Source organism: Ictidomys tridecemlineatus, chromosome 3 (genome assembly GCF_052094955.1).
Source record: "Ictidomys tridecemlineatus isolate mIctTri1 chromosome 3, mIctTri1.hap1, whole genome shotgun sequence".
NCBI lineage: Eukaryota > Metazoa > Chordata > Mammalia > Rodentia > Sciuridae > Ictidomys > Ictidomys tridecemlineatus.
In genome coordinates this window covers 139,099,625-139,114,531 of record NC_135479.1, presented here as the reverse complement: position 1 = coordinate 139,114,531, position 14,907 = coordinate 139,099,625, and the positions used below count along the sequence as shown (strand labels likewise).

The window sequence follows — 14,907 nt, the reverse complement described above, 5'->3', positions numbered from 1 at the left end:
TGATCAGATCTTTTAGTCACAGCAGCGAACACCCTGACTAAAACAGATATTATCTCATAACATGGGGTAATTCTTTTGCTGGAGAATTTGCTTTCAAATACAGAACCTGAGAAGTAGAAGCACCTGCCAGCCAGTGGCCTGGACTAGGGAGACCATAACCTCCTGTGGAACAGACCATGGGCTTCCAGCAGATAGCTCATCTAACAGGAAGTGAAAAGAACTGGGCAATGCCTGACCAGGAGAAAAAGCCAGAGATTACACCCTTCTCCACATGGAAGCACACAGCATGTCCCCTTGAAAGGCTTGGTCAAAAGGCCAGGGTCCTGTCAGCAAAACCACACAGAGCAGACAGGACAGGTCCCTAAAGGAAGAGGGAACAGAAACTAGGCACAAAAAACAACAGATATCCACTGTATTTAGCCTTCGTCCCACGCTTAGCCCACTTCGTAAGCTGGTCTTCTCATCTCTAAATTCTCCTTTCAAAGTGCAGGTGCCCTTGGTGGGGCCCCCTACCAAGCCCTCATACGGGCCTCTGCAAAGCACATTCCCATCAGGCAAAAAAACAGAGGGCTGGTGAGTGGCCTAAGGTGACGAAGGCCCCAGAAGCACAAGGTAATGGCAGGAATGAGAATAGGTGGACGACAGCAGGTGGGAGACTCCCGGTTCAGCTTCCCTCCCCTTGAGGTACAGGCTGGGGCCTTGACCCTGCATCCCTGACTCTGCATCTTCCTAGCCACTGCCTGTGTCCCCAGGAAGTGTCCCAGTCTTGTAGAGTCCTTATCCAGCCCATACCTACTGACCAGGTCTCCTCCTCAATGAGAACAAGGTGAAAGGCTCAGCTGGACCCACTTTATGGGGACCTGTGTTAGGGGAAAGTCCCAGATGGAATCAGGCCTGTATGCTCAGTGGATGAGCAGCAGTCTTAAAATAGTCAGAAAGCAGCTGGCCTAGGGCGGTGACTTTGTAACCTGAAAGGTCCGAGTAGTAATTATTGCTGAGAAAAACAATCCAAAGTCAAAATAGAAACCTGTGAGGGTGAGGAAGCTCCAGGTCAGAAGGACTTCAAGGACAGTTCCCATCCGGGGCTCTGGCGTTGGCATGAGGCCTAGCTTGGTGGATAGTGAGCATGGGTAATTCGTTAAACCTGAGTCTGTGTCTTCACCTATCAGTCAGTATTTGTAATGTCCACCTTCTCAGGGCATTGTAACCCAATCACTATTGTAACTATTGTAACTTATATACACCTCTAACATGAGGCTCCCTGACCTAAGGGTCCCATGTAGCACTAGGCACACACCTGTCACTTTTCTATGGCCTAAGTCCTGCTTTTTTCCCAAATTCTCTTTCCCAAAGGATGGGAAGTTCTGAGTCTTCAACAAATGATGAGCTCTCTACTGCCCAGAAACAAGTGGAGCAGGCTTGCTTTACCCATGAAGGGACTAGGAGGGACCTTTATGCTCCTGGTACCCTGCCTGGAGCTATGGATCCAAGGAAAGCATCTCCAATGACAAGTGAGGGCAGGGGTCCAGGGCTCTGAGAGGTCAACAAAGGGCAGGGCCTCCTCTGGAAATCAGGGAACTTATTGCTCAATCCCCCCTACCCCCAATGGCTCTAGGAGTTCCCTCCCTCCTCTGAGCCTCAGCTTCCCAATCTTCAGACTGGCTAGTGAGAAAAGACAATATTTGATTATCACAGGTCTTGCCAGATCAAGAGGTACCAGCTCTGAGCCTTCTGATAGCTCGATGGCTGTGGCCTCATAGTGCTGGCTCTAGTCATGATTCCAACAGCTCTGATGAAACAATTCTCTTCAGAAATGTGAATGTGTAACTGATGTGATTCTGCAATTTGTATTTGGGGTAAAAATGGGAGTTCATAACTCACTTGGATCAAATGTATGAAAGATGATATGTCATGAGCTTTGTAATGTTTTGAACAACCAATTAAAAAAAAAAAAGAATTGACCCTAAAAAAAAAAAAAAGAAAGAAAAAAAAAGAAATGTTCTTGCAATAAGTAATTTCCATGCTCCTATGAAACGCTTTTGTGCTTCTGCTACAGGAGGGAGCATTTAGTGAATTACTTCTTTTTCTAACCACTCGGTGCCCTGGGAGAGCTCATTCATTTCACAGAGGAAAGCAATTTACTCCTATAAGTTAACCATGAGCCTCACCAGGCCTCCAAAGTTTTGGAAAATTACCCAAACGTCTTTCCCACCCCCCAGCACACGGAGCAGAATCCTTCGAGGTTGTTTGACGGATGACCAGTCCCCTGCTGAGCATTTATGACCTTCTGGGTACAAACCCCGCACAAGGCACCTGGCAGATGTGGAAGACAGATGTGCCAATCCTCCAGTGACTCATAAATAAGCCTGAAAGAAAAGACAAGCCCAGATTGCTCAGCAGACCTTCTCCCTGAGGCCTTGGGCCAGCCCTGTAATTCTCCATTGCTGTAGCTGAAAGATGAGGCCTCTTGATTATTTGTCTCTTAAAATTTTTCTCTTCAGCATTGCAAAAGGCTACACAAAATATAATGAGCGATTCCAGTGCATGAGGGAAATGGCTTGCTGGCTTCCCAAAGCCAGCTCCTTGCTGAACTTCAACACCTGTCATGAGCACCTGCCCTCCTGCCCCTCTACTCCTAGCACCTGCGGCACCTCCCCTCCCCTCCCCTCCCCTGCCCCAGTGCCTCTTCCTGAAGCTTTCCTTGTTTCTGGGGCTATTTAGTTTGGCAAGATCTTCAAATCTTTGAGTTCTGGTTAGAGCTATGTCTTGCAGTCTCTTTATTTGCAGACTGCAAGAAGTAGAATGAGATCAGGTCATCAATTTCAGGATATCAGAGTAGGACAACGCTAAGGTTTTGTTCCTACCTCCTTCATCTCACAGGTGAGGATGCTGAAGAGAGAAGCAGCCTACCCAAGGCAGTGCAGGGAGCAAGAAATACGGAGTTGAAGACGGGACTTGGGTCGGCTACCCACTGGCTGTGGCCTTTTCTAATTCTTCGTGTGGGCCTCCAGCAAATGTTGCCTATGTGCCAGACTCTGGACTGTGGACCAGTCAGAAGATGAAAAGGGACTTTTATGGGGTTTCCAGATAGACAGGTGAGACATACCTATAAACCATAGCATGCTGCAGAGGCCACAGGAAGGGTCCACAGGAAGGGTCCATAGGAAGCATAGTACAGGGCATGTCCTCGTGGTGTTGGGTTAGAGCTTCCCCAGAGCATATGCTTTTGTAGCTTTCTTGGTGGCTCTCAAAAGGACTGTGAGTCTGAGAAATTAGAAGCCCCATTAGTCTTTGAGCTCATTGCTTCTTCCAGAAAGAGGACCAAGATGGCAAGGACTGCCTCTGTCTAAACTCCAGTTCCCAAGAGGCAGGGTGGGATGGATTGCCAGTACTAGGGGCTCCACACAGGGAAAAATGGATGAGTTCTGTTTGAACGTGGTGCTTTGCAGCATCAATGGAAGACTCAAGCAGTTAGATAGACTATGAATCTATGGGACCAGGGAAAGGTCTGGAGGAGAGATGTAGATTTTGGAGTTCTTAGAACTGGCCTCTGTTTGGACCCCTAGCCCCATCTCAGACTCCCTGTGATTGATAACCAAAGTCCTGACCCCTAGGTTGGACTCTTGTACCCACTTTCTCATGTCATCTTCTGTTAGAACCTCCCCAAGTGACCCACCATGCCCTGTAGACTGGCCCTGTGTGGGGGCTCTAGTAGTGGAAATCCATCCCGCCCTGCCTCTTGGGAATTTAGGGTCCACAGGAAGCAGAATGCTAGTGTCACGTCAGAAGAGTCATGACCAGGAAGGAAAAGGTTCAGTTGGGCCTGACAGAGACCCTGCTGCTCCCCAGGTGAAGGGTGAATGTCGGGCTGGCCTCTGCACCATGCTAGGAGGAAGTCACCGCCTGAGTCTCTGGAATTGGTTCAGCTTCCTAAAAGGGAACATCTCTAAGTCACACTGGTCATGGCTAAGGAAAAATAAAAATAGGAAATAAAAGAAAGGAACATCTCACGTCAATTGAGGAGGGAGATGGATAAAAAAAAATAAAAATAAAAACTCATAAGCTCTCTTTCTTTCTCATGCTACACAGGTCTGAGAAATATCAGCCATTCTCATGACTTTGACTAAGTCATAGATATTTACCATATTATTTGTTTTAGTCAGTTATTTCGCTGCTGTGACTAAAGGACCTGACCAGAACAACTACAGAAGAGGAAAAGTTTATTTGGGGGCTCAATCCACAGACAGCAGGCTTTACTCCTCAGGGCTCATAGAGAAGAGTGTGTCAGAGGGAAGCAGCAAGAGAGATTCCTCTGACCAGATACAAACTAAATACCCCATAGCCACCTCCCCTAAGAACCACTTCCTCCAGCTACACCCCACCTGCCTTCAGTTACCACTCAGCTAATCCCACCAAGGATTAATTCACTTATTACGTTAAGGCTATAACCCAATCATTTCTCCTCCAAACTTTGTATTGTCTCAAATGTGAGTTTTTGGAGGGCACCTCACGTCTAAATCATAACACTACTGCTGCTGAAATAGTCATTCTGTTCTTCTACCTTCTGGTATTGTCCCCTCACTTTTGAGGAATAGGACAGGCATGCCTCCTGAATTTATGTTAAAATTCATGGGGCGAATTCTCTATAATATATGCATGGGAAGTTATTGGTGTTTACTTCATTAGCCATCAGAGTTCTGAGTTGCAAACAACAAAATTGGACTCTGGAAATAGAGAAGGAAAAGGAAAAAGGAGAAGAGAAGGAGGAGGAGAAGGAGAAGGGTGGTGACAATGTAAGATGGGTGTGTCACCTGCAGCAGCTAGGTAGCAGCCAGAACCACACTAAAACCAACACCTGGAGAAGGTGCTGCAGCCCGGCCACCAAATGCCAGGCATAACAACTGACATCACCCATGTCACAGACAGGGGACATTACACATAGCAAACTGCATGCAACCATCTCCAGAAAGAATTCTTCCCAGGCCTCGTTCCTTTAGATATTTTACAAGGGTGCATCCATCTTGTTGATCAGTATATCAGAGTGCCCTGACCTGAAGGTCAGTCTCTAATTCTCCATCTCCCATCTCCCCTGTCTCACACATCACATCCAATCCAAGACTGATCCAGCCAACTCTACTTTCCTTAAATCTGCAACCCTCCCTGGCCTCTGGGTTCAAGTTCTCATTGCCACTTGCTTAGACTTTCCTATGAGACTTCCTCTACACTGCCCCCAGGCCAAGTGTCTAAGGCAGAAGTGGGACTTCAGTATCCAGCTGTGACAGATTAGCTTGCATCAGACCCTGGGGGTTGGCAGATCCTCCTGCCAATAATAACTTAAAAAACTGAATAAAATGTACTTCAAAAATACATGTGAAGGGCCAAGATCCAGGAAAGAAGGGAAACACAGAGTCAAGCCTAACATTTAGCCACTCTTGAGGCATTTGACCTTTTGTAAGAAGTGGTCTAGAATCTGAGAAATGGAGTGTGCAGCATTTGACAGTCCTGTGGGGCCAAACAGAAAAAGTTGGGATGCAGGATTTATCAATCCAAAAGTGTCCCTGGTGTAATAGCTGGTCAGAAATGAGTTTCTTCTCCAGAGGCCAGCCCCATAATCTCTATACCAGCAATGTCCATTTTCGGCAATGATGAGAACATTCAATAATCAGCACTGAGTGATACAGTAGGCACTAGCTGTATGTAATGACTGAGTCTATGGAGTGTAGCTAGGGGAATTAAGGAACTGAATTTTGAATGTTATGTCATTTTAAATTCACAAAGCTTCCTGAGACTAATTGTATTGGACAATGCTGCTTTATACAAGGTTCAATTTCAATTAAAAATTACCAGGGAGATCAGGAGGCAAGATCAAATGACCAAAAATCAAGAAAAAAAAAAAAGACATAAATAGATACAAAACATCCAGATGTTGGAGTTATCGGACATGGTCTTTAAGTCATAGAGGCCTTGACTTCCTGTATGTATTACAATTAGTTTTTGGCTAAGCATTATAAACAATCAATATAACAATAATTTAAATAACATAAAGGCTTGTTTATTTATCACATGAAAGAAAAGATGACACACAGAGCTGGTGGCTTCTCTTTCTACTCTGTCATTTTCAGTTCTGACTCTCATCCTCAAGGTGTCTTTGTAGTCCAAAAGAGGGGCAAAGGGGGCCACTCCTCGATAACTCATCTCCCTTTAAGCAGCCTTCCTAGAAATTCTACACAATACTCTGCTTACTCACCTGCTACCTCCTCACTGCAAAGGAGGCTGAAAAAAGCAGTCTTTTGTTCCAGAAATTAATAGGCTCTACAGAGTTCTGTAAGTAAGAAGGAAAGGAAAAATAAATATTAAAGTAGATAACTAGCCAGCTCTGTTACACTTTCATTTAAAGACTTTCAACATCTCCCCATTGCTGGGGACATAAAGATTTTTCTATATTGTCACCTACTCTCATTCCAACTGTATCTCCTGCCCCTCCCCATGGTGGGCCACACCATAGCCACCCTGGTAACTGATCACTTCTGAAATATCCAAACACAGGCCTTTAGGCCCTTGCTCCTGCTTGTTTGTTAGCCTTGGATGCCCTTTCTCTGACAAGTCTCGATCATTTTCAAAGCTTAATTCAAATGTCATCTCTTTTGTGTTCCCTTTCCAAATTCTCTTAGTCAGAACCAAAGCCTCTCTGGTGCTCATAGCACCTGGAGCATACCTGCATTGCATTTGCATGGAATTATAATTCCAGGTTTGGTCTTCCTACTATCTCCCTTTCAAGTTATGAGTCTCTCCAAACCAGAAACACAACTTATTCTTCACCTTTATTTCCCTAGCATTTATTAAGGTCTGGTACGTGTTATGTGCTGTCAAGGTATATGGAATAGATAGTGAGAGAGTAAAAGATAAATTTAGTGAGTTAATCTATCTCAATGCATTCCCTCTCTACCTTACATAACTCTAACTCTGGACAATGTATTTGATTTTGCAAATTCTTTTTGTTATGCTAGAATCTGCTGTTATTGTACATTGTACAAAACAAGTGTGCTGAGCTGGGAAGTTACTGGCACACAAATTATTTGATACAATAACATAAAATCAACCTCAGAGCAACACAATTACAATCCACAGTCACAAGGATTTAAATTTCATTCAGCGACGTAAACCAAGCATCACCTTTGTGTTCAGCAGTGTGAAAGATGCCACTTGAAATCCCATGTGCCAAGAAAAGAATTTACGGTCACTGCCTTTGGAAGTGTGACACCGCTGGCAAGACAGAACATGGAGCTCCAGAACAATTAGATGGCAATTAGGTTACAGCAAATCTCATAATAAGTGCTTCCTATTTGCTATAAGATGGTACCTATAACTATAAATATTTAGAGAAAGATGTAAATGATATCAGCAAGAGCATAAGAAAAGACTTCTTGAGGCAGTAAGATCATTGGCCTGTTCTTTAAAGACATGCCCAAACTGGGCAGGACCATGACTATCAAAGCATGAAATACAGAGCAGAGGTGGGAGGAGATGTGATTGGCTAAGCATTATAGGCATGATATTGAGTCTCATTAAATGGCATAGCAAGGTTTTGCCTTTTGGTTCTCACTGGCTTCTGTGGCTTACATGAAGGAGAGAGTGTCATTGGTGCATCTTGCACAGATGGTAGTATTCTTGTCAGTACAACAGGGCAAGTCTCAAGCCCAGATCCTGGGCAGCCAACAATATGGAACGAAAGTGATGCTCTTCTGGTTTTTATGGCAATCGTTTGTACAGGTAGCTCCTATTTATAGCAAGTGATTCTGATTCCCACAGTACACCTTAAAATCAGTCAATTTCAAGGATAAAGAGTGAATTTAAAGACCATTAGTCAGTAAAAAAATAGTGCACATGGTATGTGGCTATGGAAATAGGTGAAATGGTGCTTAGAGGACTGAGGTTCGGGAAACATGATGAAAGACAGAGGTTTTCCTGACTGGTGTGAAGGTTATGCTGGCAGAGGGCTCCCAGGGAGCCTGGCGGGAGTCAGATGAGACTGGAGTCCAGGGAGAGGCTGAAGGCTCCCAGAGGCTGCAGCATGAAGGACACCGCCCACCCAGCTGACGTTTCCTCCTGTGGCAGAGCTGACATTTCCTCCTGTAACTCTCAATATGCCCTCATGCTGCTTCCTGAGCCACAACCCTCTCACCCTTTTGCCTGCATGGACTCTGAGGACAGGGCCGTGGACACAGAGGGCAGACATCAAGGAGAGTTCAAGTTGGAGGAAAGAGAAAGCAGCAGCAGACAAGAGGCTGGGGAAGAGCATCCTTCACTACTGATGTTTGGAACTAGAGCTGCCACAGCAAGTCAGAGACACAGCACCTCCACGGCAGCATCCTGTCCCCACACAGACCATGAAGGGGCATGTTATAGAGGGGTATGGAACCTGTGGCACTGCCCTGGGGCCTCTGCAGAGCCTGCATGCATGGTGAGAGTCTGTCCAGTACATGCTGGCCTGCACGTCTTCACTCAGACAAGGCCTCCACCCTGCCCTCAGCCAAGCTTCTAATTCCACAGGATCTACTCCCCTGTCCTAGCTATTTTGCTTTGAGAACAGAAATATAAAGCAGCCTCCACAGACTAGAAAAGCAATAAAGGTGGAGAGAAAAGGCAGGGGGAGTGTGTTCTGAATAAGCAATCAGGATGACATTTCAGGCCCCGCCATGTTTCTGACTGACCTGACCCAAGGTACAGAGCGAAGTGACACTAAGTGGAGGCTCCACGCCTCAGCATCTGACACCATCAATCTAGATCCTGCCACACACTAGCTTGAAAACATTTCAAGAAGAAAAGGTCACAACCATTTGTTTCCCCACGTGAATGAATTCACAAAATCCTGGCTGTGGGCCCCTGAAAGACAGCTGGCCGATACAAACCTCCTAGAAAAAGCCTCAAGGCTAAGAAAGACTTCCAAGGCCAATCCCCCAGAAACAAGTCCATCCATCAGGAGTTCAGTCTCCTGAGTCCCCTGTATCCAGTCGTGTAGCAGAGTGACTGACAATGGTACTATGAGGGCTGGGGTTGGAGTATTCAGTATCTAAATCCTGACCTCTTCACTAACTAGTTATGCAACCTCGGCTTAGTACTTAACATCACTGAACCTTTCTCATATGTAAAGCAGGCTTCATGAATCATCATAGACAATGAAATAGCCATAACAAAATGAAATCCTGGCATTTGTGGCAATGTGCATGAAAGTGAAATAAGCCTGGCACAGAAAGAAAAATACTGCACGTTCTCACTCATATATGGAAGCCAAAGAAGTTGACACACAGAAGGAGCGTAGAAGAGTGGCTGTCAGAGGCTGAGAAGTGGTGAGAGTGACAAATAGGTTAATGAATAAGAAAATACAGTTAGCTAAGAGCAACAAGTTCCCTAGCATGGTGGGGTAGCCATAGTTAATATATAGCTTATGGGTATATTTCCAAACAGCCCAAAGAGATGATTTTGAATGTTCCTAGCACAAAGAAATGATATATGTTTGAGGTGATAGATATACTAATTATCCTGATTTGGTCATTATACAATGTATGTATGTACCCCATAAATTTATTAAAAGAAACTAAAAGAACAAATAATTGGCATTATCCCCTATGGTTCTTGTGAAAAATCAAGTGGAATAATAAATATAGAATGTTTAATATGTAACTTGATACATAAATGTTCAGTAAAAATTGGTCACAATTTTTGTATTTTACATAAAATTTACATGAAATTTTTGTATTGTACATAAAATGGTCCTGAACCTCAATTGCTTTAGTTGGGTTTCACTCTATCATTGTGTCACTGTGAAATGAACCATTCCAAAACCTGATTGTTTAAAACTCAAACTCACTCTTACTTCCCCAGATCTGAAGGACCGCTTGGGCTCAGCTGGGTGGTTTCTCTTCCCTGGGTGCCTCCACTGAAGTGGAGCCTGAGACTAGTCTGAAGACCACACAGGGCAGGAACATCCAAAATGGCTTCTTTGTTCCATGTGTTATGCCTCAGGTGGGATGACTTGAACTGCCAGGGAATCTTCCCCCACATTGTCTCTTCACCTGACCAGCTTGGCCATTTTCACAGCATGGTGATCTCAGAGAAGTCAGACTTCGTACATGGCAGTGGGCTTCTTTCAGAGCAGGACAAGACCAAGAAGCTATGAGGCATCTTATGACCTAGCTTCAGAAACCACAAAGTATCTCCTCACCACATTCACTTTAGTGACACAGGGACAGCCCAAACTCCATGCATACAGCAGCTGTGCAAGGTGTGAATACAGAAATGAGCTCCCCGAGGCCATCTTGGAGACTAGCCACCACATCAGCCATCATCCTGTGCTAATGGAGAAGAACTATGGATTCAGAATTGGACACCTGGGGTTCAACACTTAGGCAAGTCATGACCACCCCATTATCAATCTGTAGAATGGAGACAAAGACATGTGATACACGGTGTGGCAAATATCACGCATGGAAAGCTCTAGCACAGGGGTACATAAAAGTCCCCCTTACTCCAAACAAGAAGACATTCTTAGTCCTTGGCAAGTCCCCGTGCCTGGGCTGCCATCACTCTCCATTCCTGAGCTCTGTATGCGTGCCAGCAAGTTTAGTTTAGCTCAGTACCTGCTGGGCTCATGACTGGCAGGGAATAAATAATGTATTAGTCAGAAGCAGAGTTGTCACCTCATGCTGTTTTGTCAGGGTCCTTCTGAATGGAATTTTTGCTAAATCTGGAGTGAGTTATTTAAAAATTTAAAAAAAAAAGGTTAAGCTACTTGATCTAGGAAATTTCAGAAATGCTCTTATTTTTTCTTGACCTCTATTCTTTGGAACCTGCCAGGAACCACACATACGCTCATTTGGGATTTAACACAAATTACCAAACAGCTGGCGAAAAATCAAGGTGACAAATTAATGACAACAGTTCTTAATGCTGCACTCAGGGGACCACAGCAAGCCACTTAGCCACTGAGTGGCTTTCTGTGCCCTTTCTCTGTGTCTCTGGGCCCACCTGGGTGCAAAGGGGGCAGAGAAATCAGCAGATACTCTGTCCTGCTCAGAGTTCCTGGGATTGCCAGTCATATCTGTCCCCTCCTCATCCCGGCTCTCTCGCCATCTCTAAGGAAATGCTTTACTATGGCTAGAGAGCATGGCTCCTGAAGACCCATGGACATTAACTTCTTTCAGCAGGGAGGGACATGCGTATGGATACATGCAGTGCAGGTCTAAGAAGGAGATGACTCTGAGAACTTGGGACAGATCCCTCTTTGGGAAGGTGCCTGTGGTCCCTTATCCTCCTCCCTTGCAGGGGGATGATAGTATGGTTTAGTGGAATAGCATGATCCCAGCAAGCAGCTTTGGTTCCGCTTTTACCTGGCTATGAACTCTCTTTTGCAAATCCTTCTTTCCATGAGTTCAGCTTCCGTATTATGGTGGGATGCCATACCTGGTGCTCAGTTCTGTGCTCTGAGCTTTAGGAGCACAAACTCATTGTCCATTCAGTGACCCCTCCTAGATATCCCACAATCACCTTCCCTAAAGCATCCTCATTGCCCATGCTCAAAGCCTCCCATCTGCTACACATTCCTGCTCCTCTTAGTAATTTCTGCACATCCAGGACAGGCACTCTGAGCCCCATCCTTCCCCCAATTCACACACCTACAGGTTCTTTCTCACAATTATCTTTGGATACAGAGTCTGCCCCCCTTCCCCACGTACCCTGCAACTTCCAGGCCCAGCACATTTCACCCGGACTATGAGTGGCTCCCGGGGAGCCTTCCTCTCAGCCATCCCCTGTACCAGCCGGTCCAGGCTTCTCCTCCCTAGAACCAGGTACAGATAAAGGAGAGGAACAATTGGCTGTATTTACTCAGGCTCATCATTTCCCTGCTGGGCCCTTTGTAACTTCATCTGCAAAGTGAAGGAACTGGCTAGTATAACAACTTCCAGAAGCTTCTTCCTGCTCTAAGAATCTGATTCATCTGAGGAAATGTCCACAGAAGAGATAACAAAAGAAGAAGAAGAAGAAGCTGAGCTCCTTATCTGACTACAGGCCTCAGGCAGACTCCTCATATCTGAAGAGGAAATCACTAACTTTTAACTTCTCTCAGTACAAACTGCTGCCATTGATCTCTGCCATCCAGTTGGCTCAGCAGAAGGCAACCAATGTGGAGGAGAGAGTGTGCTGGAAATAAAAGCCTGGAAGGACTCCCGCTGGGAAGAGCTGACCTTTCAGAGACAGGGACAGTGAGCAGCCAGAGGCCTCTGTGGACATCAGAGAGTCATTTCTTGGCATTTGGCTGATGGGAGGTCAAGTCAACAACGCTTGAGATGACAGAGTGTGGGCCACATCAACAATCCTAGGCTGCAGGGTGGGCTCTGACGGGTGTGACTTGGGGTAAGAGACTCCCTCTCTCTGGATCTGCTTCTCAACCTCTTGTTGTAGATACTGAGTTGCCTAAAGGGCAGGAGAGGAGGGAGCCTTTCAGGGTCCTGGGGTCTTTCTGGGCCCATGGGGAGCTTGAAGATGTTTCTGTTTCTCACAAAGCCTCAGTTTGAATCCATAAGACTTAATACAGGAGAAAAATGGGAGAAAGGAGCTGAGGTGGTTAATTTTATGTGTTGACGCGTCTGGGCTATGATGCCCAGATAGTTGCTCATATATTATTCTGGATGTTTCTAGGAATTTGTGTTGTGTGTTGTTTTGTTTTATGAGATCAACCTTTAAAACAGTGAATTTTGAAGGTGTTAGACAACTTTTCATTACTGTGACTGAAATACCTGAAAAAAAAAAAAAGAGTTAGAGGAGGAAAATTTTATTTTGGCTCAAGATTTCAAAGGTGTCCATGGTTGGCTGACTCTGTTGCTCTGGGCCCAAGGTGATACAGAACATCATGGTGGCGAAAGCTGCTCAGTTCGTGACAGCCAAGAGGCAGGGGGACAGAGAGGGAGGGGGGAAGAGAGAGAGAGAGAGAGAGACAGACAGACAGACCAATACATGCCAGGGACAAAATATTAACCCTAAAAGCACAAATCCAGTGACCTAATTCCTCCAGCCACTGCCTGTCTGTCTACAGCTAGCATCTAGGATGGTAATGTATTCAAATGATTAATCCATCAAGTGGATTAATTTGTGATCAGGTTACAGCTCTCACAATCTGATTATTTCACCTCTGGGCATTCCTGCATTGTCTCACATGAATTTGGGGGACCCCTCATGTTCCACCATAACACTGAATGAAGCAGATTACTCTCCATATTGTGCATAGGTCTCACCAATAAGTCAAAGATATGAACAGAACAAAAACTGACCTCTCCTGAGTCAGAAGGGATTCTGCCAGCAGACAGATTCGGGGCTCCTTTCTGCCGGCCTCTCCCATCACACCTGAACTCACCAAGCCTCCACAGTCATGGGGGCCTCTTCCTTAGGTTCTCTCCCTCCCTCCCTCCCTCTGTGTGTCCAACCCCAGCTGTGTGCACCCCTTCCATACTGTCAGTCTGTTTCTCTGGAGAACCCTAGCTAACAGGAGGGGACAGGCCAAGCCCCTTGAGCTCCGCCAAGATTCTCAGGAGACCCAAGTCCAGCATCTTGTCCTCTAGGCTGCTCTGCACAGGCACCATGGGATGGCACAAAGCCTCCCTCTAGAATCCAGGAGCCTCCTTCCCACAGTAAGTGCCACAGGTAGGGATCGGAGAGGCTGGATGGGAGGAAAGACCAAGCTCCCCAGAGCCCTGGCAATTGTCAATCATCAACAACATCTGGCACTGTTCAGTGTACCTTCCTTCATGTCTCTTCCTGTGCTGTTTAACCATCAAATCCCAGAAGTGGACACAATTTATATCCACTCTTCACTAACAAAGAAATTGAGGTCTTATGAGATTAATTCTTCAACTTGGAGCTCACACTATGTATTCTGCTTGTTGTGTTTGGGAGTTCCTGGGAGCCAGGGGACGATCCTGAGAGCCAGATAGCACTATCTATAGCACTCAGGTGAGAAAATAAGACCCAGAGAAGTTAGGCAGCCTTATAAGGTCACACAGCTATTAGCAGAGTCAAGATTACCTTCCAAGTTCTATGACCACATCCCCGCTCTCTTGAACCAGCCATGCTGCTTTGTACCCATATTTCTTGCACAGGTCTCTCCATTTGCTATGGGGACTCAGCTCTTCACTCTTTGTAAGCCTACTGCCCCCTCAGCCCACATTTCAGGATAATTGTTATCATTATTCACCATCATCTTGATGATGATTATACCTATGTGCACAGATCATCAAGGACTTTCATGTACTAAATCCCCAAGGTAAACTAGGGCAGTGCATAATACCCTCCATTCTGCAGGGTCCTCTTGAAACCGAGGATGAAGGACAGAAGCTAACATTTTGTAGTAACTGCCATACTTTAGGGTGGTGCTTGATGTAATAATTTAATTCTAACCATGATAACACTTCTAATTCTCACTACAAACCTATGAGACATAACTGCCTCCATTTTACAAATAAGGATACTGAACATGTAGAATACCCAGCCAGGTAAGATCACAGAAAGAATGGATTCTCCCAGAGAATTGTCAAAATTCTTTATACAGCCTTCTCCCTGTCATTTCCAGTATCCTCACCTCCAATCAACTCCACCCTACCTTCCCTTTAAGTAATGCCCCTAGGTCTCCCCTTCTAAATTCTAATTCCTCATCTTGAGGAAATATTAACCCTCCAGATAGCAGAAAGATTGCTAGCTCCCTCAGGAAGTTGCAGAGAGGACATGGTTTCATCCCCAAGAGTCCCTGATCTCCTGATCAGACCATGGAGCTGTGTGCCCTGGAGCTAAGTGACACAGAGCCACATTTTCGCACCTCTTTTGCCAACTCCAAACTAGCCTCCAATTCCAACATCCTCT

General features: G+C 45.5%; 1 long non-coding RNA gene across 1 annotated transcript in view; it reads right to left on the bottom strand.

Annotated features, from left to right (window-relative positions):
* LOC144375872 (uncharacterized) overlaps positions 1-14,907 on the bottom strand; it is an 81,624-nt gene that overhangs the window by 51,475 nt on the left and 15,242 nt on the right. Inside the window, exon 2 of the long non-coding RNA XR_013435725.1 lies at positions 6,248-6,322. This is a non-coding gene — a long non-coding RNA (uncharacterized LOC144375872). The remainder of the gene's footprint in view (positions 1-6,247; positions 6,323-14,907) is intronic.